Below are 25585 nucleotides of genomic sequence, written 5' to 3'. Positions count from 1 at the left end.
TCTCCCCCCCAGGTCGCTCTCTCTCCCCCCCAGTCGCTCTCTCTCCCCCCCAGTCGCGCTCTCTCTTCCCCCCCCAGTCGCTCTCTCTCCCCCCAGTCACGCTCTCTCTTCCCCCCCAGTCGCTCTCTCTCTTCCCCCCCCAATCGCTCTCTCTCTTCCCCCCCAGTCGCTCTCTCTCTTCCCCCCCAGTCGCTCTCTCTCCCCCCCGAGTCGCTCTCTCTCTTCCCCCCAGTCACTCTCTCTCTTCCCCCCAGTCGCGCTCTCTCTTCCCCCCCCAGTCGCGCTCTCTCTCTACCCCCCCCCCAGTTGCGCTCTCTCTTCCCCCCCAGTCGCGCTCCCTCTTCTCACCCCAGTCGCGCGCCTCTCTTCCCCCCCAGTTGCTCTCTCTCTCTCTCCCCCCCAGTCGCTCTCTCTCTCTCCCCCACCCCAGTCGCTCTCTCTCTCTCTCCCCCCCCCCCCCCAGTCACTCTCTCTCTCTCTTCCCACAACAACATGCCCTCGAAAAAGCCTCGGCACCGCCGGGCACCCCCAGCTGGTATACTTATAAAACACCTTAGGATTTTCCTTTATTTTGCTCGCCAGTGTTATTTCATGGCCCCTCCTCGCTCTCCTAATTTCTTTTTTAAGTATCCCCCTGCACTTTTTATACTACTCTAGGGCTTCCTCTGTCTTTAGTCGTTTGTATCTGCCAAAAGCCCCCCCTTTTTTTCCTAATCCATTCTCATATATCCCTTGACATCCAAGGTTCCCTGGGCTTGTTGGTCCCACCCTTGACCTTTACGGGAACATGTTGCCATTGTATTCTCTCAATTTCCTTTCTGAAAGACTCCCATTGCTCCGATGTGGATTTTCCTACAAGTAGCTGATCCCAGTCCACTTTGGCCAGATCCTGCCTTATCATATTAAAATCGGCCTTCCCCCAATTTAGAACCTTTATTTCCGGTCCATCTCTGTCCTTTTCCATGACTACCTTAAATCTCACCGAATTATGGTCACTGTCACCAAAGTGCTCACCTATTAACACTTCTACCACTTGCCCGGCCACATTCCCTAGAATTAGGTCCAGTACCACCCCCTCTCTTGTAGGACTTTCTACATGCTGGCTCAAAATGCTCTCCTGGATGCACTTTAAGAATTCTGCACACTCTAAGCCTTTCACACTCTGACTATCCCAGTTAATATTGGGGAAGTTCAAATCCCCCACTATCATTACCCTATTATTTGCACATTTCTCTGAGATTTGCCTACATATCTGTTCCTCTATCTCCCCCTGACTGTTTGGGGGCCTATAGTACACTCCCAGCAAAGTGCTTGCCCCCTTTTTGTTTTTAAGTTCTACCCATATGGCCTCATTAGAGGAACCTGTTAATATATCATCCCTCCTTACAGCAGTAATTGACTCCTTAATTAATATTGCGACACCGCCTCCTCTTTACCCACACCCCCCCCTGTCTCGCCTGAAGATTCTATACCCCGGAATATTGAGCTGCCAGTCTTGCCCCTCCCTCAACCATGTCTCCATGATAGCGACAATATCATACTCCCATGTGTTCATCAACACCTTCAGTTCATCCACCTTATTCGCAAGACTCCTTGCATTAAAATAAATGCCATCCAGCCTTGTCCTACTCCCTTGTGCCGTTACATATTTGCTCTGCCTTCCAAGCTGACTTGCTTTTTCCTCTATATTTGGCTGTACATCACCCCTTATTATAGCTCCACTCTGTATCCCATCCCCCTGCCAAGTTAGTTTAAAACCCCTCCCAACAGTGCTAGCAAACCTCCCCGCAAGGATATTTGTCCCGTTCTGGTTCAGGTGCAACCCGTCCGACTTGTACAAGTCCCACCTTCCCCAGAAGCAGGCCCAGTGATCCAGGAAACTAAAGCCCTCCCTCCTGCACCAACTCTTTAGCCACACATTCCTCTGCTCTATCCTCCTATTCCTATACTCACTAGCACGTGGCACCAGGAGCAATCCAGAGATTACAACCTTTGAGGTCCTGCTCTTTAATCTGCTACCTAGCTCCCTAAATTCTTGCTGCAGGGCCTCATCCCTCCTCCAACCCATGTTGTTAGTCCCAATGTGAACCACGACCTCTGACTGTTCACCCTCTCCCTTCAGAATGCCCTGCAGCCATTCATATTGATTGGACAAAGCAAACTGACAAAGGTAGACTTGAGGAAGAGTCCTTAGAGTGTACACGGGATGGTTTCTGTTGTGTATGTATTATGTATGTTACTTTAAACCTATGGCCAGGGCAGCACTACTTTGTAGGGCGTAGTGATACCGTAGTACCACTCCTGGCCATAGGGGTATAAATAGTACTGTGGGTACTGATCTCCCCTCAGTTCCCGCCTGTTGGTATGAAGTAAAGACCTAAGTTGAACCTTCCAAGCTGTCTCCTCATTATTGGATTAAGTATAGTCACATACTTTACAGTTTCTTGGAACAATACGTTGTGGAACTAACCAGGGAGAAGACTATTTTATATCTGGTAATGTGTAACGAGGCTAGCTTAATTAATGATCTCGTAGTGAAGGATCCTCTTGGGAAGTGATGATAGCATTTTAGAGTTTCAAATTCAGTTTTAGGGTGAGAAATCTAGGTCTCAAACTTGTGTCCTGAACTTAAATAAAGGTAATTACAAAGGTATGAAAGCAGACTTGGTTAAAGTGGACTGGGAAAATATATGACAGGGTAAGACTGTAGAAAAGCAGTGGCAAACATTTAAGGAGATATTTCATAACTCTCAGCAAAGATATATTCCAGTGAGAAAGAAAGACTCTAAGAGAAGGATGAACCATCCGTGGTGAACTAAGGAAGTAAAGGATGGTATCAAATTGAAAACAAAAACATACAATGTTGCGAAGAATAGTGGAAGGCCAAAGGATAGGGAAATGTACAAAAATGAGCAAAGGACGACTAAAAAGATGACAAAGAGAGAGAAGATAGCTTCTGAGAGTAAGTTAGCAAGAAATATAAAAACAGACAGTAAGAGCGTCTACAGGTATATAAAGGGAAGAGAGGAGCTAAAGTAAACATTGGTCCCCTAGAGGATGAGTCTGGGTAATTAATAATGGGAAACAGGGAAATAGCAGCGACTTTGAACAAATATTTTGTATCGGTCTTCATGGTAGAATACACTAAAAGCATCCCAATAATGGATAATCAAGGGGCTATTTGGGTGGGCGGGGGACTTAAAACAATCACTATCTCTAGAGAGAAAGTACTAGGCAAACTAATGGGACTAAAGGTGGACAAGTCCCCTGGACCCAATGGCCTGCATCCCAAAGTCTTAAAAGAGGTGGCTGCAGAGATAGTGGATGCATTTTTTGTAATCTACCAAAATTCCCTGGATTCTGGAGAGGTCCCAGCGGACTGGAAAACCACAAATGTAACACTCCTATTTAAGAAAGGAGGGAGACAGAAAGCAGGCAACTATCAACCAGTTAGCCTGACATCTGTCATTGGGAAAATGCTGAAGTCCATCATTAAGGAAGTGGTAACAGGACATTTAGAAAATCATAATATAGTCAAGCAGAGTCAGCATGGTTTTATGAAAGGGAAATCATGTTTGACAAATTTTCTGGAGTTCTTTGAGGATGTAATGAGCAGGGTTGATAAAGGTGAACTAGTACATGCTGTGTATTTGGATTTCCAGAAGGCAGTCTATAAGGTGCCGTATAAAAGGTTACTACATAACATAAGAGCTCACAGGGTTGGGAGTTATATATTAACATGGATAGAGGATTGGCTAACTAACAGAAAACAGTCGGGATAAATGGGTCATTTTCAGGTTGGCAAACTGTAACTAGTGTGGTGCCGCAGGGATCAGTGCTGGGGCCTCAACTATTTACAATCTATATTAATGACTTGGATGAGGGGACCGAGTGTAATGTAGCCAAATTTGCTGATGATACAAAGGTAGGTGGGAAAGCAAATTGTATGGAGGACGCAAAGAATCTCCAAAGGAATATAGATAGGCTAAGTGAGTGGGCAAAAATCTGGCAGATGGAGTATAATGTGGGAAAATGCGAGGTTATCCACTTTGGTAGGAAAAATAAAAAAGCACATTATTATTTAAATGGGGAGAGATTACAAAATGCTGAGGTACAGAGGGATCTGGGGGACCTTGTACATGAATCACAAAAAGTTAGCATGCAGATACAGCAAGAAATTAGAAAGGCAAATGGAATGTTGGCCTTTATTGCAAAGGGAATGGAGTATAAAAGTAGGGAAGTCCTGTTACAACTGTACAGGGCATTGGTGAGACCACACCTGGAGTACTGCATACAGTTTTGGTCTCCTTATTTAACGAAGGATATACTTGCATTGGAGGCAGTTCAGAGAAGGTTCACGAGGTTGATTCCTGAGTTGAAAGGATTGTCTTATGAGGAAAGGTTGAGCAGGTTGGGCCGATACTCATTGGGGTTTAGAAGAATGAGAGGGGATCTTACTGAAACATATAAGACGCTGAAGGGGCTTGACAGGGTAGATGCAGAAAGGATGTTTCCCCTTGTGGGGGAATCTAGAACTAGGGGGCATAATTTCAGAATAAGGAGTCCTCGATTTAAAACTGAGATGAGAAAGAATTTCTTCTCTCTGAGGGTCGTGAATCTTTGGAATTCTCTTCCCCAGAGAGCAGTGGATGCTGGGTCATTGAATATATTTAAGGTGGAGATTGACAGATTTTTGAACGAGAAGGGAATCAAGGGTTAAGGGGAGCGGGCAGGGAAGGGAGTTGAGGCCAAGATCAGATCAGCCATGATCTTACTGAATGGTGGAGCAGGCTCGAGGGGCCAAATGACCTCCTCCTGCTCCTATATCTTATGTTCTTATGTTATGTTCAGAGGAACACTGGTTCCAAATGATTCAAGGTTGACCCGTATTGGGGACAGTGATTTAACTTTATTCAGCACAAGCAAGACTTCATTCACTAGTGTATTCAATCAGCAGTTACACAGTATAATTGAGACTTATATTACCACTCACACTATGGGTACAAGCCGCAACTGTGAGTAAGCTGCACCCTGTGTCTCTTGTCTCTCATCTCTTCTCGTCTCCCGGGGTCTCCTTGTTTCTTCCTGAATTCTCCCACTGTGTCTCTGAAATCTTCTACTCCTGGAATCTCCTACTCCTGGAATCTTTTATTCCTGGAATCTCCTACTCCTGGAATCTCCTACTCCTGGAACCTTCTACTCCTGGAATCTTCTACTCCTGGAATCTTCCACTCCTGGAATCTTCTACTCCTGGAATCTCCTACTCCAGGAATCTCCTACTCCAGGAATCTCCTACTCCTGGAATCTTCTACTCCTGGAATCTCCTACTCCTGGAATCTCCTACTCCAGGAATCTTCTACTCCTGAAATCTCGTACTCCTGGAATCTTCTACTCCTGGAATCTCCTACTCCTGGAATCTTCTACTCCTGGAATCTCCTACTCCAGGAATCTCCTACGCCTGGAATCTTCTACTCCTGGAATCTCCTACTCCTGGAATCTTTTATTCCTGGAATCTCCTACTCCTGGAATCTCCTACTCCTGGAACCTTCTACTCCTGGAATCTTCTACTCCTGGAATCTTCCACTCCTGGAATCTTCTACTCCTGGAATCTCCTACTCCTGGAATCTCCTACTCCAGGAATCTCCTACTCCTGGAATCTTCTACTCCTGGAATCTCCTACTCCTGGAATCTCCTACTCCAGGAATCTTCTACTCCTGAAATCTCATACTCCTGGAATCTTCTACTCCTGGAATCTCCTACTCCTGGAATCTTCTACTCCTGGAATCTCCTACTCCAGGAATCTCCTACGCCTGGAATCTTCTACTCCTGGAATCTCCTACTCCTGGAATCTTTTATTCCTGGAATCTCCTACTCCTGGAATCTCCTACTCCTGGAACCTTCTACTCCTGGAATCTTCTACTCCTGGAATCTCCTACTCCTAGAATCTCCTACACCTGGAATCTTCAACTCCTGGAATCTTCTACTCCTGGAATCTCCTACTCCTGGAATCTTCTACTCCTGGAATCTCCTACTCCTGGAATCTTCTACTCCTGGAATCTCCTACTCCTGGAATCTCCTACTCCTGGAATCTCCTACTCCTGGAATCATCTACTCCTGGAATCTTCTACTCCTGGAATCTTCCACTCCTGCAATCTTCTACTCCTGCAATCTCCTACTTCTGGAATCTCCTACTCCAGGAATCTCCTACTCCTGGAATCTTCTACTCCTGGAATCTCCTACTCCTGGAATCTCCTACTCCTGGAATCTCCTACTCCTGAAGTTTCTACTCCTGGAATCTCCTACTCCAGGAATCTCCTACTCCTGGAATCTTCTACTCCTGGAATCTCCTACTCCTGGAATCTTCTACTCCTGGAATCTCCTACTCCTAGAATCTCCTACACCTGGAATCTTCAACTCCTGGAATCTTCTACTCCTGGAATCTCCTACTCCTGGAATCTTCTACTCCTGGAATCTCCTACTCCTGGAATCTTCTACTCCTGGAATCTCCTACTCCTGGAATCTCCTACTCCTGGAATCTCCTACTCCTGGAATCATCTACTCCTGGAATCTTCTACTCCTGGAATCTTCCACTCCTGCAATCTTCTACTCCTGCAATCTCCTACTTCTGGAATCTCCTACTCCAGGAATCTCCTACTCCTGGAATCTTCTACTCCTGGAATCTCCTACTCCTGGAATCTTCTACTCCTGGAATCTCCTACTCCTGGAATCTACTACTCCTGGAATCTACTACTCCTGGAATCTCCTACTCCTGGAATCTTCTACTCCTGGAATCTCCTACTCCTGGAATCTCCTACACCTGGAATCTTCAACTCCTGGAATCTTCTACTCCTGGAATCTCCTACTCCTGGAATCTTCTACTCCTGGAATCTCCTACTCCTGGAATCTCCTACTCCTGGAATCTCCTACGCCTGGAATCTCCTACTCCTGGAATGTTCTACTCCTGGAATCTCCTACTCCTGAAATCTCCTGCTCCTGGTATCTCCTACTCCTGGAATCTTCTACTCCTGAAATCCTCTACTCCTGAAATCTCCTACTCCTGAAATCTTCTACTCCTGGAATCTTCTACTCCTGGAATCTGCTACTCCTGGAATCTTCTACTCCTGGAATCTCCTACTCCTGGAATCTCCTGCTCCTGGAATCTTCTACTCCTGGAATCTCTTACTCCTGGAATCTCCTACTCCTGGAATCTTCTACTCCTGAAATCTCCTACTCCTGGAATCTTCTACTCCTGGAATTTTCTACTCCTGGAATGTTCTACTCCTGGAATCTCCTACTCCTGGAATCTCCTACTCCTGGAATCTGCTACTCCTGGAATCTCCTACTCCTGAAATCTTCTACTCCTGGAATCTCCTACTCCTGGAATCTTCTACTCCTGGAATCTCCTACTCCTGGAATCTCCTACTCCTGAAATCTCCTACTCCTGGAATCTTCTACTCCTGAAATCCTCTACTCCTGAAATCTCCTACTCCTGGAATCTCCTACTCCTGGAATCTCCTGCTCCTGGAATCTCCTACTCCTGGAATCTTCTACTCCTGGAATCTCCTACTCCTGGAATCTTCTACTCCTGGAATCTCCTACTCCTGAATTCTTCTACTCCTGGAATCTCCTGCTCCTGGAATCTCCTGCTCCTGGAATCTCCTACTCCTGGAAGCTCCTACTCCTGGAATCTCCTACTCCTGGAATCTCCTACTTCTGGAATCTTCTACTCCTGGAATCTCCTACTCCTGGAATCTCCTACTCCTGGAATCTCCTACTCCTGAAGTCTTCTACTCCTGGAATCTCCTACTCCAGGAATCTCCTACTCCTGAAATCTTCTACTCCTGGAATCTCCTACTCCTGGAATCTCCTACTCCTGGAATCTCCTACTCCTGGAATCTCCTACTCCTGGAATCTCCTAGTCCAGGAATCTCCTACTCCTGGAATCATCTACTCCTGGAATCTTCTACTCCTGGAATCTTCCACTCCTGCAATCTTCTACTCCTGCAATCTCCTACTTCTGGAACCTTCTACTCCTGGAATCTTCTACTCCTGGAATCTTCCACTCCTGGAATCTTCTACTCCTGGAATCTCCTACTCCTGGAATCTCCTACTCCAGGAATCTCCTACTCCTGGAATCTTCTACTCCTGGAATCTCCTACTCCTGGAATCTCCTACTCCAGGAATCTTCTACTCCTGAAATCTCGTCCTCCTGGAATCTTCTACTCCTGGAATCTCCTACTCCTGGAATCTTCTACTCCTGGAATCTCCTACTCCTGGAATCTTCTACTCCTGGAATCTCCTACTCCTGGAATCTCCTACACCTGGAATCTTCAACTCCTGGAATCTTCAACTCCTGGAATCTCCTACTCCTGGAATCTTCTACTCCTGGAATCTCCTACTCCTGGAATCTCCTACTCCTGGAATCTCCTACTCCTGGAATCTTCTACTCCTGGAATCTTCTACTCCTGGAATCTTCCACTCCTGGAATCTTCTACTCCTGCAATCTCCTACTCCTGGAATCTCCTACTCCAGGAATCTCCTACTCCTGGAATCTTCTACTCCTGGAATCTCCTACTCCTGGAATATCCTACTCCAGGAATCTTCTACTCCTGAAATCTCGTACTCGTGGAATCTTCTACTCCTGGAATCTCCTACTCGTGGAATCTTCTACTCCTGGAATCTCCTACTCCTGGAATCTACTACTCCTGGAATCTCCTACTCCTGGAATCTCCTACTCCTGGAATCTTCTACTCCTGGAATCTCCTACACCTGCAATCTTCAACTCCTGGAATCTTCTACTCCTGGAATCTCCTACTCCTGGAATCTTCTACTCCTGGAATCTCCTACTCCTGGAATCTCCTACTCCTGGAATCTCCTACTTCTGGAATCTCCTACTCCTGGAATCTTCTACTCCTGGAATCTCCTACTCCTGAAATCTCCTGCTACTTGTATCTCCTACTCCTGGAATCTTCTACTCCTGAAATCCTCTACTCCTGAAATCTCCTACTCCTGGAATCTCCTACTCCTGGAATCTTCTACTCCTGGAATCTGCTACTCCTGGAATCTTCGACTCCTGGAATCTCCTACACCTGGAATCTCCTGCTCCTGGAATCTTCTACTCCTGGAATCTTCTACTCCTGGAATCTGCTGCTCCTGGAATCTCCTACTCCTGGAATCTCCTACTCCTGAAATCTCCTACTCCTGGAATCTTCTACTCCTGGAATTTTCTACTCCTGGAATCTCCTACTCCTGGAATCTTCTACTCCTGGAATCTCCTACTCCTGGAATCTCCTACTCCTGGAATCTCCTACTCCTGGAATCTCCTACTCCTGAAATCTTCTACTCCTGGAATCTCCTACTCCTGGAATCTTCTACTCCTGGAATCTCCTACTCCTGGAATCTCCTACTCCTGGAATCTCCTACTCCTGGAATCTCCTACTCCTGAAATCTTCTGCTCCTGAAATCCTCTACTCCTGAAATCTCCTGCTCCTGGAATCTTCTACTCCTGGAATCTTCTACTCCTGGAATCTCCTGCTCCTGGAATCTCCTACTCCTGGAATCTTCTACTCCTGAAATCTCCTACTCCTGGAATCTTCTACTCCTGGAATTTTCTACTCCTGGAATCTCCTACTCCTGGAATCTTCTACTCCTGGAATCTCCTACTCCTGGAATCTCCTACTCCTGGAATCTCCTACTCCTGGAATCTCCTACTCCTGAAATCTTCTACTCCTGGAATCTCCTACTCCTGGAATCTCCTACTCCTGGAATCTCCTACTCCTGGAATCTCCTACTCCTGGAATCTCCTGCTCCTGGAATCTTCTGCTCCTGAAATCCTCTACTCCTGAAATCTCCTACACCTGGAATCTCCTACTCCTGGAATCTCCTGCTCCTGGAATCTCCTACTCCTGGAATCTTCAACTCCTGGAATCTCCTACTCCTGGAATCTTCTACTCCTGGAATCTCCTACTCCTGAAATCTTCTACTCCTGGAATCTCCTACTCCTGGAATCTCCTGCTCCTGGAATCTCCTACTCCTGGAAGCTCCTACTCCTGGAATCTCCTACTCCTGGAATCTCCTACTTCTGGAATCTTCTACTCCTGGAATCTCCTACTCCTGGAATCTCCTACTCCTGGAATCTCCTACTCCTGAAATCTTCTACTCCTGGAATCTCCTACTCCAGGAATCTCCTACTCCTGAAATCTTCTACTCCTGGAATCTTCTACTCCTGGAATCTCCTACTCCTGGAATCTCCTACTCCTGGAATCTCCTAGTCCAGGAATCTCCTACTCCTGGAATCTTCTACTCCTGGAATCTCCTACTCCTGGAATCTCCTACTCCTGGAATCTCCTACTCCTGGACTCTCCTACTCCTGGAATCTCCTACTCCTGGAATCTTCTACTCCTGGAATCTTCTACTCCTGGAATCTCCTACTCCAGGAATCTCCTACTCCTGAAATCTTCTACTCCTGGAATCTGTTACTCCAGGAATCTCCTACTCCTGAAATCTTCTACTCCTGGAATCTTCTACTCCTGGAATCTCCTACTCCTGGAATCTCCTACTCCTGGAATCTCCTAGTCCAGGAATCTCCTACTCCTGGAATCTTCTACTCCTGGAATCTTCTACTCCTGGAATCTCCTTCTCCTGGAATCTTCTACTCCTGGAATCTTCTACTCCTGGAATCTCCTACTCCTGGAATCTTCTACTCCTGGAACCTTCTACTCCTGGAATCTCCTACTCCTGGAATCTCCTACTCCTGGAATCTCCTACTCCTGGAATCATCTACTCCTGGAATCTTCTACTCCTGGAATCTCCTACTCCTGGAATCTTCTACTCCAGGAATCTCCTACTCCTGGAATCTCCTACTCCTGGAATCTCCTACTCCTGGAATCTTCTACTCCTGGAATCTTCTACTCCTGAAATCTCCTACTCCTGGAATCTTCTACTCCTGGAATCTTCTACTCCTGGAATCTCCTACTCCTGGAATCTTCTACTCCTGAAATCTCCTACTCCTGGAATCTTCTACTCCTGAAATCTCCTACTCCTGGAATCTTCTAGTCCTGGAATCTCGTACTCCTGGAATCCTCTACTCCTGAAATCTCCTACTCCTGGAATCTCCTACTCCTGGAATCTCCTACTCCTGGAATCTCCTACTCCTGGAATCTTCTACTCCTGGAATCTTCTACTCCTGGAATCTCCTACTCCTGGAATCTTCTACTCCTGGAATCTTCTACTCCTGGAATCTCCTACTCCTGGAATCTTCTACTCCTGGAATCTTCTACTCCTGAAATCCTCTACTCCTGAAATCTCCTACTCCTGGAATCTCCTACTCCTGGAATCTTCTACTCCTGGAATCTCCTACTCCTGGAATCTCCTACTCCTGGAATATTCTACTCCTGGAATCACCTACTCCTGGAATCTTCTACTCCTGAAGTCGCCTACTCCTGGAATCTCCTACTCCTGGAATCTCCTACTCCTGGAATCTCCTACTCCTGGAATCTCCTACTCCTGGAATCTCCTACTCCTGGAATCTCCTACTCCTGGAATCTTCTACTCCTGGAATCTTCTACTCCTGGAATCTCCTACTCCTGGAATCTTCTACTCCTGGAATCTCCAATCCTGGAATCTTCTACTCCTGGAATCTCCTACTCCTGGAATCTCCTACTCCTGGAATCTCCTACTCCTGGAATCTTCTACTCCTGGAATCTCCTACTCCTGGAATCTCCTACTCCTGAAATGTTCTACTCCTGATATCTCCTACTCCTGGAATCTCCTACTCCTGGAATCTCCTACTCCTGGAATCTTCTACTCCTGGAATCTCCTACTCCTGGAATCTCCTGCTCCTGAAATGTTCTATTCCTGAAATCTCCTACTCCTGGAATCTTCTCCAATTTGTGGCTGTTAAGAACTCCTTCTAATACCATTACTCTCATTCAAAACCTATGGAGCACTCCTGAACCAATGACTGACTGACACCCAAACACAAAATCCAATCATAAAGATGCCATGTTGGTATCACCCTGACTTACGCAGGCTTTTGGTCTGATGACACTCTTACATCATCTGTTTTTGACCATGAAGACTCTTTTTAAAATGTGTTTATGGGATGTGAGCATCGCTGGCAAGGCCAGCATTTATTGCCCATCCCTAATTGCCCTTGAGAAGGTGATGGTGAGCCACCTTTTGAACCGTTGCAGTCCGTGAGGTGAAGGTACTCCCACAGTGATGTTCGGTAGGATGTTCCAGGATTTTGACCCAGTGACGATGAAGAAACGACAATATACTTCCAAGTCAGGATGGTGTGTGACATGGGTGGTAACTTGGAGGTGGTGGTGTTCGCATGCGCCTGCTCCCCTTGTCCTTCTAGGTGGAAGAGGTCACGAATTTGCAAGGTGCTGCCGAATAAGCCTTGGTGAATTGCTGCAGTGCATCTTGCAGATGGTACACACTGCAGCCAGGGTACACCGGTGGTTGAGGGAGTGAATGTTTAAGGTGGTGGATGGGGTGCCAATCAAGCGGGCTGCTTTGTCCTGGAATGTGTCAAGCTACTTGAGTGTTGTTGGAGCTGCACTCATCCAGGCAAGTGGAGAGTATTCCATCACACACCCGACTTGTGCCTTGTCGATGCTGGAAAGGCTTTGGGGAGTCAGCAGGTGAGACATGGGTGGTAACTTTAAGTTATTGGAGATTGAGTTAATTGGCCGGGTTGGATTTGTACTGCTTTTTCTGGACAAAACATACCGCGGCAGTTTTCTGCATTGTCCGATAGATGCCAGTGTTGTAGGTGTACTGGAACAGCTTGCCTAGAAGCACGGTTAGTTCTGGAGCACAAGTCTTCAGCACAACGGATGGGATGTTGACAGGGCCCATAACCTTCCCTGTATTTTTTTTAATTCATTTTTATGGGGTGTGGGCGTCGCTTGCAAGGCCAGTATTCATGGCCCATCGCTAATTGCAGTGCACACAGCCGTTTCTTGCTACCACATGGAGTGAATTGGCTGAAGACGGGCTTCTGAGATGGTGGGGACCTCAGGAAAAGGCCGATATGGATCATCCACTAGGCACTTCTGGCTGAAGATTGTTACAAACGCTTCAGCCTTGTCTTTTGGACTCACGTACTGGGCTCCACCATTCTTGAAGATAGAAACATAAAAACATAGAAGATAGGAGCAGGAGTAGGCCATGTGGCCCCTCGAGCCTGTTCTGCCATTTAATGAGATCATGGCTGATCATCCAAATTCAGTACCCTGTCCTTGCTTTCTGCCCATATCCCTTGATCCCTTTAGCCTTAAGAAATATATCTAACTCCTTCTTGAATATATTTAATGAATTGGCCTCAACTGCCTTCTGTGGGAGAGAATTCCACAGGTTCACCAACAAGATAGGGATATTCACGGAGCCTCCTTCTCCCGTTAGTTGTTTAATGGTCCACGACCATTCATGACTAGATGTGGCAGAACTGCAGAGCTTTGATCTGATCCGCTGATTGTGGGATCGCTTAGCCCTCCCTATAGCATGCTGCTTCTGCTTTTTAACATGCATGTAGTCCCATGTTGCAGCTTCCCCAGGTTGGCACCTCATTTTTCGGTACACCTACTGCTGCTCCTGGCATGCTCTTCTACACTCCTCATTGAACAAGGGTTGGTCCCCTGGCTTGATGGTAATGGTAGACTGAGGGATATGTCGGGCCATGAGGTTACTGATTGTGGTGGAATACAATTCTGCTGCTGCTGATGGCTCACAACACCTCATGGATGCCCAGTTTTGAGCTGCTTGATCTGTTCTGAATCTATCCCATTTAGCACGGTGGTAGTGCCACACAACACGATGGATGGTGTTATCTGTGTGAAGATGGGATTTCGACTCCACGATGACTGTGCAGTGGTCACTGCTGCCAATGCTGTCATGGACAGATGCATCTGAGACAGGTAGTTTGGTGAGAACAAGGTCAAGTAGGTTTTTCCCTCATGTTGGTTCTCTCACCACATGTCACAGGCCCTGACTGGCAGCTGCATCCTTCAGGACTTAGCCAGCTCGGTCAGTAGAGGAGATACTGAGGCACTCTTGGTGATGGACATTGAAGTCCTCCACCCAGAGTACATTCTGTGCCCTTGCTACTCTCAGTGCTTCCCCCAAGTGGTGTTCAACATGGAGGAGTACTGATTCATCAGCTGAGGGAGGGCGGTAGGTGTTAATCAGGAGATTTCCTTGACCATGCTTTACCTAAAGCCATGAGACTTCATGGGGTCCAGTGTCAATATTGAGGACTCCCAGGACCAATCCTTCACGACAGTATACCACAATGCCTCCACTCCTGGTGGGTCTGTCCTGCCGGTGGGACAGGAAATGCCCAGGGGTGGCGATGGAGGAGTTTGGGACAGTGACTGAAAGGTATGATTCTGTGAGTATGAGTATGTCAGGCTGTTGCTTGACTTGTCTGTGGAACAGCTCTCCCAATATTGGCACAAGTCCCCAGATGTTCGTGAGGAGGACTTTGCAGGGTCGACTGGGCTGGGTGTGCCATTGTCATGTCCGTAGCCGGTACCGATGTCAATGCTGGGTGGTCCATGCGGTTTTATCTGGGGTATTTATGGCAATACTAAAGGAATATGTCTCCACAGGTTGAGATACGGCCCCTGCTGTTGGCCTTTGTTTTTATAATTCACTGCGGATGTTCTAACATTTCAGCACAATGGTAACTGCATCTGACCTTGGTTCCCAGGCTAACTGCAGGCTTTTCGACCATGGCAATGTCTTTCTCACCCCAGGCTGTCTGGTTACAGCTTCCTCACAGACTTTTAAGCATAAGAAAAAGGGTTACATGTTACACATCATTCAGGTTATCATTGAATACAGTTGATGATTTCAAACTTCTACATTTATTCCTTACACACGATTATGGATCTCTTACTGACGATTATAAGATATTATTGGTTATAAGATATTAAAACAAGAATTCATAAAAAACAACTAACATGTAATTCATAACAATCTTACAGTCCCTGCCTCGTATCTCAGTCTCTGGAATTCCATTAATTCTCTCAGCTTTTCTCAGACTGTCTGTCGCTTTGCTAACAAGGCTTGTTAAAGTCTGCACCTTTAATATTTGGTCAAGCAGGCCCAAGGCCTCTTTCTTCCATTTTACAATCTAACCGGGTCTACCCAAGGCATATTACACTGGTTTATAAACATGATTATTCAAGAATCGGCGAGCATTGACTAACAGTTACATAATACCAACCTAAAATAATGTTTATTTCATTTCGTCCATGTTAGCTAGTGGGAATCTGAAATGGGGATTTCTCAGGATTCTTACACTGGTACAGACAGATACTCACCGGAGGACTTATCAGGAACAGTTGTAAGCATGTAGCTCTCATCTCCTTACGCTGCTCGAAGCTCAAAGTCCAAGTCCCTCTGAGCTTTTGGGTGTTGTTCCATTTATCGAACCCACCCATAAAACTGGCCCCACCGCCAGATCGGGATAACGAGCCTGGCGAGTTTCCGTTGATTGTACCTGTTTGAGGAAGCTCTTCAAATTGAACCCGGTTTTTTAGGGGCACAGACAATGGTAGGCACGTTTTAACAGTTTTTAAATATTAAAAGATATTTAATTTACAAAGAAACTGACTAGTTTATACCAGTGAACCTAGTAAAAGGTTTATGATAGCAACCCTTCCCCTTCACCCGGCACCTTCCCGTGCAAGCGTAGGAGATGCAACACATTCCATTATACCTCCCATCTTCCCACTGTCCAGGGCCCCAAACACCCCTTCCAGGTGAAACAGCGATTTACTTGTACTTCTTGCAATCTAGTATACTGTATTCGCTGCTCACGATGTGGTCTCCTCTACATTGGGGAGACCAAACACAGATTGGGTGACCGCTTTGCAGAACACCTCCATTCAGTCCGTAAGGGGGACCCCGACCTTCCAGTCGCCTGTCATTTTAATTCACCGCTCCATTCCCACTCTGACCTCACCGTCCTCAGCCTCTTGCATTGCTCCACGGAAGCTCAGCGTAAGTTCGAGGAACAGCACCTCATCTTTCGATTAGGCACTCTACAGCTCTCTGGACTCAACATAGAGTTCAACAATTTCAGATCATAACCTCGGCCCCTATATACTCTTTTTTTTATAATCCACACTTTCGTCTGGGCTTTTTCCTTCCCTCCCACATGGCAGCTGTCCTTCATTCTACCAGCGCCATTCACACTTCATTTAGAGCCATCCTTTATTCCTTGAATATCTCTCAATCTCTCTTTATCTCTCCTGTTTTCTATCCTATCTCTGACCTTCCTGTTTGTTCTTTCATCCCCGCCCCCTTTTCCCAGCCCCAACTTGCTTTAAAATCTATCCCTTTTCCTGCTTTTTTCCAGTTCTGACGAAGGGTCTTCGACCTGAAACGTTAACTCCGTTTCTCACTCCACTGATGCTGCCCTGGCCTGCTGAGTTTCTCCAGCCTTTTCTGTTGTTATTTAGTAAATGGTTTAGTTCAGTTTTAAAATCATTTTCAGTGATTTGAAATCCGACTACTCACAGGTGGAGGATTAGACACTCTTAATAAAATGCTTATTTTTTGTGATCATAGAATGATACAGAACAAAAGGAGGCCATTCGGCCCATCTTTGGTAGAGCTATCCTATTTATCCCAGTCCCCTGCTCTTTCCCCACAGCCTTGCTTATTTTTCCCTTGAACTATTTATCCAATACTCTTTGGAATGTTACTATTGAATCTGCTTCCACCGCCCTTTCAGGCAGCGCATTCCAGGTCACAACAACTCGCTGTGTAAAAAATGTTTCCTCATGTCGCCTCTGGTTCTTTGGCCAATCACCTTCAATCTGTGTCCTTTGGTTACCAACCCTTCTGCCATTCGAAACAGTTTCTCCTCATTTATTTGATCAAAAACATTCATGATTTTGAACACGTCTGTCAAATTTCCTCTTAACCTGCTCTGCTCTAAGGAGAACAACCCCAGTTTCTCCAGTCTCTTCACATGACTGAAGTCCCTCGTCCCTGGTACCATTCAACTAAATTTCTTCTGCACCCTGTCGAAGGCCTTGACATCCTTCCTAAAGTGTGGTGCCCAGAATTGAACACAATCCTCCAGCTGAGGCCTAACCAGTGATTTATAAAGGTTTAGCATAACCTCCTTGCTTTTGTACTCTATTCCTGTATTAATAAAGCCAAGGATCACATATTATTTTAACAGTCTTCTCAACTTGTCCTGCCACTTTCAAACAATTGTGTACACACACCCCCAGGGGTCTCTTTGTTGCTGCACACCTTTAAAATTATACCATTTAATTCATATTGCCTCTCCTCATTCTTCCTACCAAAATGTATCACTAAACACTTCTCTGCATTAAATATTGTCTATCATTTGTTTGACCATTTCACCAGTCTGTCTATGTCCTTCTGAAGTCTGTTAGAAACATAGAAACATAGAAGGTAGGAGCAGGAGTAGGCCATTCGGCCCCTCGAGCCTGCTCCGCCATTCAATGCGATCATGGCTGATCATCCAAACTCAGTACCATGTCCCTGCTTTCTCCCCATATCCCTTGATCCCTTTAGCCTTAAGAAATATATCTAACTCGTTCTTGATGATATTTAATGAATTGGCCTCCACTGCCTTCTGTGGTAGAGAATTCCACAGGTTCACCATTCTCTGGGTGAAGAAATTCCTCCTCATCTCTGTCCTAAATGGCTTACCCCTTATCCTTGGCTTGTGACCCCTGGTTCTGGACTCCCCCACCATCGGGAACATCCTTCCCGCATCTAGTCTGTCTAGTCCTGTTAGAATTTTATAAGATTCAATGAGATCCCCTTTCATTCTTCTAAACTCCAGCGAGTATAAGCCCAATCGACCCAATCTCTCCTCATACGTCATTCCTGCCATCTCAGGTATCAGTCTGGTGAATCTTCGCTGCACTCCCTCCGTGGCAAGAACATCCTTCCTCAGATAAGGTGACCAAAACTGCACACAATGCTCAAGGTGTGGTCTCACCAAGGCCCTGTACAACTGCAGCAAGACATCCTTGTTCCTGTACTCAAACCCTCTCGCTACGAAGGCCAACATACCATTTGCCTTCTTAATCGCCTGCTGCACCTGCATGCTTACCTTCAGCGACTGGTGCACAAGGACACCCAGGTCTCGTTGCACTTCCCCTTCTCCCAATCTATTGCCATTCAGATAATAATCTGCCTTCCTGTTTTTGCCACCAAAGTGGATAACCTCGCATTTATCCACATTATACTGCATCTGCCATGCATCTGCCCGATCACTCAACTTGCCCAAATCTTACTGGAGTTTCTCGGCATCCTCCTCACAGCACACACGCCCACCCAGCGTTGTGTCGTCTGCAAACTTGGAGATATTACATCTAGTTCCCTCGTCTAGTTCACTAATATATATTGTGAATAGTTGGGGTCCTAGGACCAATCCCTGCGTTACCCCACTAGTCACTGCCTGCCACTCGGAAAAAGACCCGTTTATTCCAACTCTTTGCTTCCTGCCTGCCAACCAGTTCTCTATCCAAGACAGTACCTTGCCCCCAATCACTTGTGCCTTAACTTTACACGTTAATCTCTTATGCAGGACCCTATCGAAAGCCTTCTGAAAGTCCAAATGCACAACATTCACTGGTTCTCCCTTATCTATTCTACCAGTTACATCCTCAAAAAATTCCAGTGGATTAATCAAGCACGATTTTCCTTTTGTAAATCCAAGGTGACTTTGTCCGATCCTGTCACTGTTTTCCAGGTGCTCTGCTATTACATCTTTTATAATGGACTGTTACTATCCTCCTCATTGTTTACGACATTTGCGAGTTTCATATCGCCTGCAAACTTTTGAAATTATGCCCTGTTTACACAAGTCCAGGTCATTAATATGTATCAAACAGAGCAGTGGTCCTAATAAGGACCCCCGGGGAACACCACTGTATACTTCCCTCCAGTCTGAACAACATCCATTCACTTTTACTCTCTGCTTTCTGCCCTTTAGCCAATTTTGTATCTTTGTTGCCACTGTCCCGTTAATCACATGGGCTTTAATTTTGCTAACAAGTCTCTTATGCGGTACCTTGTTTTGAAAGTCTACATGCACCACATCCACCTCACTACCTTCATCAACTCTCCCCATTACTTCAGCAAAGAACTCGACCACGTTAGTCAAACACGATTTGCCTTTAAAAAATCCATGCTGACTTTCATTTACTCGCACATACTTTCCCAAAGGCTGATTAATTTTGTCCCAGATTATTGTCTCTACAACTTTCCCCACTGCCGACGTTAGGCTGACTGGCCTGTAGTTGCCAGGTTTAGCCCTATCCCCTTTTTAAAAGAGCGGTGTAACATTTGCAATCCTCCGGTCCTCTGGCACCACCCCCAGATCTAAGGAGCGTTGGAAGATTGCGGCCAGAGCCTCCGCAATTTCCACTCTTACTTCCCCCAGTAACATAGGATGCATCCCATCCAGACCAGGTGAGTTTTCTACTTTGAGGAACACACACACACACATCTACCCATATACACCCAGTCCCACAGAGTGACTTTCCTCAGTTAGTAATCTGGCAAGGAGTATGGAATGTGTTCAACCCCCAGGTATTTTAACCCCAGTTTGTGGGGCATTTAACTGGGAACAGTATTTAGTTGTACATTGAGGCTCCAGTTCCAGCTTTTGTTCATTTTAGTATTTATATCCCCACAAAATCCCACAGTGCGGAGGCGGGTGTAATGTTTGATATTTTCAGAATCTGTGACCTCCGACACTGGAAGTCCCGGTGTTTTCTGCTGTTGTCAGATCCTCGTTTCCTCCCCTCATGGCGGCCCTTTTTTCGAGTTGAGAAACAGAAAATCAGTCAGAAAGGGGAATCTCGGTGAGAGCATCTCTCCCCGATCCCCGGCCAGTCTCTCTCCCCGATCCCCGGCCAGTCTCTCCCCCGATCCCCGGCCAGTCTCTCCCCGATCCCTGGCGAGTCTCTCCCCCGATCCCCAGCCAGTCTCTCCCACGATCCCGGGCCAGTCTCTCCCCGATCCCCAGCCAGTCTCTCCCCCCCGATCCCCGGCCAGTCTCTCCCCCCCCGATCCCTGGCCAGTCTCTCCCACCGATCCCCGGCCAGTCTCTCCCCCGATCCCCGGCCAGTCGCTCCCCCCGATCCCCGGCCAGTCTCTCCCCCCGATCCCCGGCCAGTCTCTCCCCCCGATCCCCGGCCAGTCTCTCCCCGATCCCCGGCCAGTCTCTCCCCCCGATCCCCGGCCAGTCTCTCCCACCGATCCCCGGCCAGTCTCTCCCCCCGATCCCCGGCCAGTCTCTCCCCCGGATCCCCGGCCAGTCGCTCCCCCCCGATCCCCGGCGAGTCTCTCCCTAATCCCGGGTGAATCTCTCTAATTCTCTGCTTTTTCTCCCAGTCTCTGTGACCCTGGATGTGGAAACAGCGAATCCACGGCTCGAGGTGTCTGAGGATCTGAAGAGTGTGAGAGTGACCGGGACCCGGACCCGGACCCGGAGGAATCTCCCTGACACCGGGAAGAGGTTTACAGACTGGCTCTGTGTGCTGGGATCGGAGGGATTCACATCAGGGAGACATTACTGGGAGGTGGAGGTGGCGGGGAATCGGCTCTGGAGTCTGGGAGTTGCCGCCGAGTCTGTGGAGAGGAAGGGAGCGGTCGCAGAGATCCCGGAGACTGGATTCTGGATCATCGGGCGGATTGGTGATGGGTTTAATGTAAACTCCTCCCCTGAATCCTCTCGCCCCGCCGGTCTGATCCTCAGGAAGGTGGGAGTTTATCTCAGTTACGAGTCCGGGACAGTTTCATTTTACAGCGCAGACACCAATTCCCATCTCCACACCTTCGCTGGGAATAAATTTACGGAGAAACTTTATCCTTTCTTCTGGACTCGGGATGCGGACAAGTGTCTGAGAATCTGCTCCGGCTCCGATCCGGGTCTGTAAAAGGGGCGGGGCCTCGGGCCGGCCCGCATCATCCATGACGTCACAATGGCTTGACCCTGCAACATTCGGGTCAGAAGCAGAGTTCAGGGGTCAGGAGTTGGAAAATGAAATTTCAAAATTATACATTGTAAAATCCCAATGAGACTAAATACAACCAATACAAATATAAAATGTCAGAAGAAACATAGAAGCATAGAAGATAGGAGCAGGAGTAGGCCATTCAGCCCTTCGAGCCTGCTCCGCCATTCAATGAGATCATGGCTGATCATCCAAATTCAGTACCCTGTCCCTGCCTTCTCCCCATATCCCTTAATCCCTTTAGCCTTAAGAAATATATCCAACTCTTTCTTGAATATATTTAATGAACTGGCCTCCACCGCCCTCTGTGGCAGAGAATTCCACAGGTTCACCACTCTCTGGGTGAAGAAATTCCTCCTCATTTCAGTCCTAAATGGCTTACCCCTTATCATTAGACTATGACCCCTGGTTCTGGACACACCGAACATCAGAAACATCCTTCCTGCATCTAGTCTGTCCAGGCCTGACAGAATTTTATAGGTTTCGATGAGATCCCCTCTCAATCTTCTAAACTCCAGTGAGTATAAGCCCAATCGACACAATCTCTCCTCATACGTCATTCCTGCCATCCCAGGTATCAGCCTGGTGAATCTTCGCTGCACTCCTTCCATGGCAAGAACTTCCTTCCTCAGGTAAGGCGACCAAAACTGCACACAGTACTCAAGGTGCGGTCTCACCCAGGCCCTGTACAACTGCAGCAAGACATCCTTGTTCCTGTACTCGAACCCTCTTGCTACGAAGGCCAACATACCATTTGCCTTCTTAACCGCCTGCTGCACCTGCATGCTTACCTTCAGCGACTGGTGCACAAGAACACCCAGGTCTCTTTGCACTTCCCCTTCTCCCAATCTATTGCCATTCAAATAATAATCTGCCTTCCTGTTTTTGCCACCAAAGTGGATAACCTCACATTTATCCACATTATAGTGCATTTGCCATGTTTCTGCCCAATCACCCAACCTGTCCAAATCGTACTGGAGTTTCACGACATCCTCCTCACAGCTTACCCTCCCACCCAGCTTTGTGTCGTCTGCAAATTTGGAGATATTGCATCCAATTCCCTCGTCCAGATCATTAATATATATTGTGAACAGCTGGGGTCCCAGGACCAATCCCTGCAGTACCCCACTAATCACTGCCTGCCACTCGGAAAACGACCCGTTTATTCCAACTCTTTGCTTTCTGTCCGCCAACCAGTTCTCTATCCAAGTCAATACCTTGCCCCCAATCCCATGTGCCTTAATTTTGCATGCTAATCTCTTTTGTGGGACCTTATCGAAAGCCTTCTGAAAGTCCAAGTACACCACATCCACTGGTTCTCCCTTATCTATTTTACCAGTTACATCCTCAAAACATTCCAGTAGATTAGTCAAGCATGATTTACCTTTTGTAAATCCATGTTGACTTTGTCCGATCCTGTCAATTCAATTCAATTCAAATTGCTTTATTGGCATGACAAGGTACATCTTATGTTGCCAAAGCACTGAAAAAACATTTATGGTTGAACACATAAACGCAGATCTATCCATACAGTGTATAAACAGATATATCCCTGTGTGTATAAATATACACTCATATAATATGTGTATAATATTTTCTTAGGTTTAATGGTTGTCCATCTGCTTATGGCAAGCTGTAACATACTTTGCCGCTAAAGTTATGCAATTTCTCTGTTCCCCTAATAGGTATGGGAGTTTTTGGTCGTCATTCAAATTTTTGAATTCAGGGCATATTTTTATGAATTTTGGGTAGAAATTCCCCCTTATGCCCTGATAGTTTCCACAAGCTGTGAGGAAGTGCATCTCTGTCTCCACCGCTCCCTGACTGCAGTGAAAGCATATCCTGTCCTCTCTTGGCAGACAGGTCTGTCTGTGTCTGCCTTTTTCGATGGCCAGGCTATGCTCACTAAGCCTGTACATAGTCAAGGTTTTTCTCAATTTGCTATCTTTTACCATGGTCAGGTATTCAGCCATGTTGTACTGTCTGTTTAGGGCCAAGTAGCATTCGAGTTTGTTTTGGGTTTTTGTTGTTTCTGTCCAATATGTCAGATATTTTTCCTTTTGCTTAGTGACAATTGTGTTGGGTCGAATTCTCTGTGCTACGGTGTCACTGTCCTGGGGCTGGTTATTATTAGTAGTGTTAGTAGTTACTTCACTGAGTCCCAGGACTAGTTGACTGAGGGGACTCTTCTTTATGATCCTCTCTTGGCATTTCAGGGCTTCGTAATGATAGCAGTGGGGGTTGCTCATTTTTATGTGTTTCCAAAATTTGGTGGCTCTTTTTTGGATATTAATTAATTAGTCACTGCTTTCGAAGTGCTCTGCTATTACATCTTTTATAATAGACTCTAGCATTTTCCCCACTACCGATGTCAGGCTTACCGGTCTATAATTCCCCTTTTAATGCCATCCCCAACCTCCGCCTTACTGTTTGGAGGTCTATATACCACTCCCACTAATGTTTTTTTCCCCTTAGTATTTCTCAATTCTACCCATACAGATTCCACATCATCAGAGCTAATGTCCTTCATTACAATTGTATTAATCCCTTCTTTAACCAGTAATGCTACCCCACCTCCCTTTCCTTTTTGCCTATCTTTCCTGAATATCGAATACCCCTGGATGTTGAGTTCCCAGTCTTGGCCATCCTTGAGCCACGTTTCCATAATCCCAACCAAATCATATTCGTTTGGCTCTATTTGCGCAGCCAATTCATCCACCTTATTACAAATGCTCCTCGCATTAAGACACAAAGCCTTCAGGCTTGTTTTTTTAATGCTCTTAGACCTATTAGAATTATTATTTACTTTGGCCACGTTTGATTTAAACCGTTGATTTCTCTGACTGCCACTTTTGTTTTTCTCCTTCCTATCTTTTGCTTTTATCCTTGTTTCCCTTTCCTCTGTCTCCCTGCTCAGGTTCCCAACCCCCTGCCATTTTAGTTTAAACCCCCCTGAACAGTGCTAGCAAACCTCCCCGCAAGGATATTTGTCCCGTTCTGGTTCAGGTGCAACCCGTCCGACTTGTACAAGTCCCACCTTCCCCAGAAGCAGGCCCAGTGATCCAGAAAACTAAAGCCCTCCCTCCTGCACCAACTCTTTAGCCATGCATTCATCTGCTCTATCCTCCTATTCCTATACTCACTAGCACATGGCACCGGGAGTAATCCAGAGATTACAACCTTTGAGGTCCTGCTCTTTAATCTGCTACCTAGCTCCCTAAATTCTTGCTGCAGGACCTCATCCCTCTTCCTACCCATGTCATTGGTCCCAATATGAACCACGACCTCTGACTGTTCACCCTCCCCCTTCAGAATGCCCTGCAGCCATTCAGTGACATCCTTGACCCTGGTACCAGGGAGGCAACAAACCATCCTGGAGTCACGTCTATGGCCACAGAAACACCTATCTGTTCCCCTTACGATAGAATCCCCTACCACTATTGCTCTCCCACTCTTTTTCCTCCCTTCCTGAGCAGCAGAAGCACCCCTGGTGCCAGGAAGTTGGCTGCTGCTGCCTTCCTCTGGTAAGTCATCCCCCTCAACAGTATCCAAATCGGTATACCTGTTTGAGAGGGGGATGGCCACAGAGGTCCCCTGCGCGACCTGCCTGCCTCGACTGCTCTGCCTGGTGGTCACCCATTTCCCTTCTGCCTGTGCAGCCCTTACCTGCGGTGTGACCAACTCAGTAAACGTGTTTGCCACGACCCTCTCAGCATCATGAATGCTCCCAAGCCCATCCATCTGCAGCTCCAGCGCTGCCATGCGGTCTGCTAGTAGCTGCAGCTGGATGCATTTCTGGCACACATGGTCATCAGGGACACAGGCAGTGTCCCCGAATTCCCACATAGAGCAAGAGTAGCATAACACGGGGCTGGGCTGTCCTGACATGACTTAGCCTTTAATTAATTTAAATAATTCACTACCATCAATTAAAGATAAACTCTAGGGCGCTTGTATGGTTTACCAACAGTCCCCGCTACACCAGAAAGACCTTAGCAACTATAAACCACAGAGTTCAAGTTTAAAAAATAGAGAAATACTCACCAACCAATCACTTACCTGCTCCCTGGTGACGTCACACTCTGATTACTTTCTACCTCTCTCCCTGCTGCTGAGTTGGTAAGCCTCGCTGCTCCCTGGTCCGAACTGGTCGGGCCTCGCTGCTCGCACTGGTTATTATACCGCGCTCCTCGCCTCGCTGCTCCCTGGTCTGAACTGGTTGGGCCTCGCTGCTCATGCCGGTTTTTATACTGCACTCCTCGTCTCGCTGCTCCCTGGTTCGAACTGGTCGGGCCTCGCTGCTCGCGCCGGTTTTTATACCGTGCTCCTCGCCTCGCTGTTCCCTGGTCCGAACTGGTCGGGCCTCGCTGCTCGCACCGGTTATTATACCGCGCTCCTCACCTCGCTGCTCCCTGGTCCAAACTGGTCGGGCCTCGCTGCTCGCGCTGGTTTTTATACCGTGCTCCTCACCTCGCTGCTCCCTGGTCCAAACTGGTCGGGCCTCGCTGCTCGCGCTGGTTTTTATACCGTGCTCCTCGCCTCGCTGCTCCCTG

At 47.0% G+C, this 25585-nt stretch overlaps 1 pseudogene across 1 annotated transcript in view; it reads left to right on the top strand.

Moving 5' to 3' along the window:
* LOC147096242 (zinc-binding protein A33-like) overlaps positions 1–25164 on the top strand; it is a 38102-nt pseudogene extending 12938 nt beyond the window's left edge. Inside the window, exon 5 of the transcript XR_015074874.1 lies at positions 20410–25164. The product of XR_015074874.1 is annotated as a zinc-binding protein A33-like (transcript). The remainder of the gene's footprint in view (positions 1–20409) is intronic.
* The last annotated feature ends 421 nt before the right edge of the window (positions 25165–25585 follow it).

Source organism: Somniosus microcephalus, unplaced genomic scaffold (genome assembly GCF_052327205.1).
Source record: "Somniosus microcephalus isolate GS21.2 unplaced genomic scaffold, FLI_Smic_1.0 unresolved_chr1, whole genome shotgun sequence".
In the NCBI taxonomy this organism is placed as follows: Eukaryota; Metazoa; Chordata; class Chondrichthyes; order Squaliformes; family Somniosidae; genus Somniosus; species Somniosus microcephalus.
The sequence above is the reverse complement of the archived record's forward strand: the minus strand, read 5'-3'. Positions and strand labels throughout refer to the sequence as shown.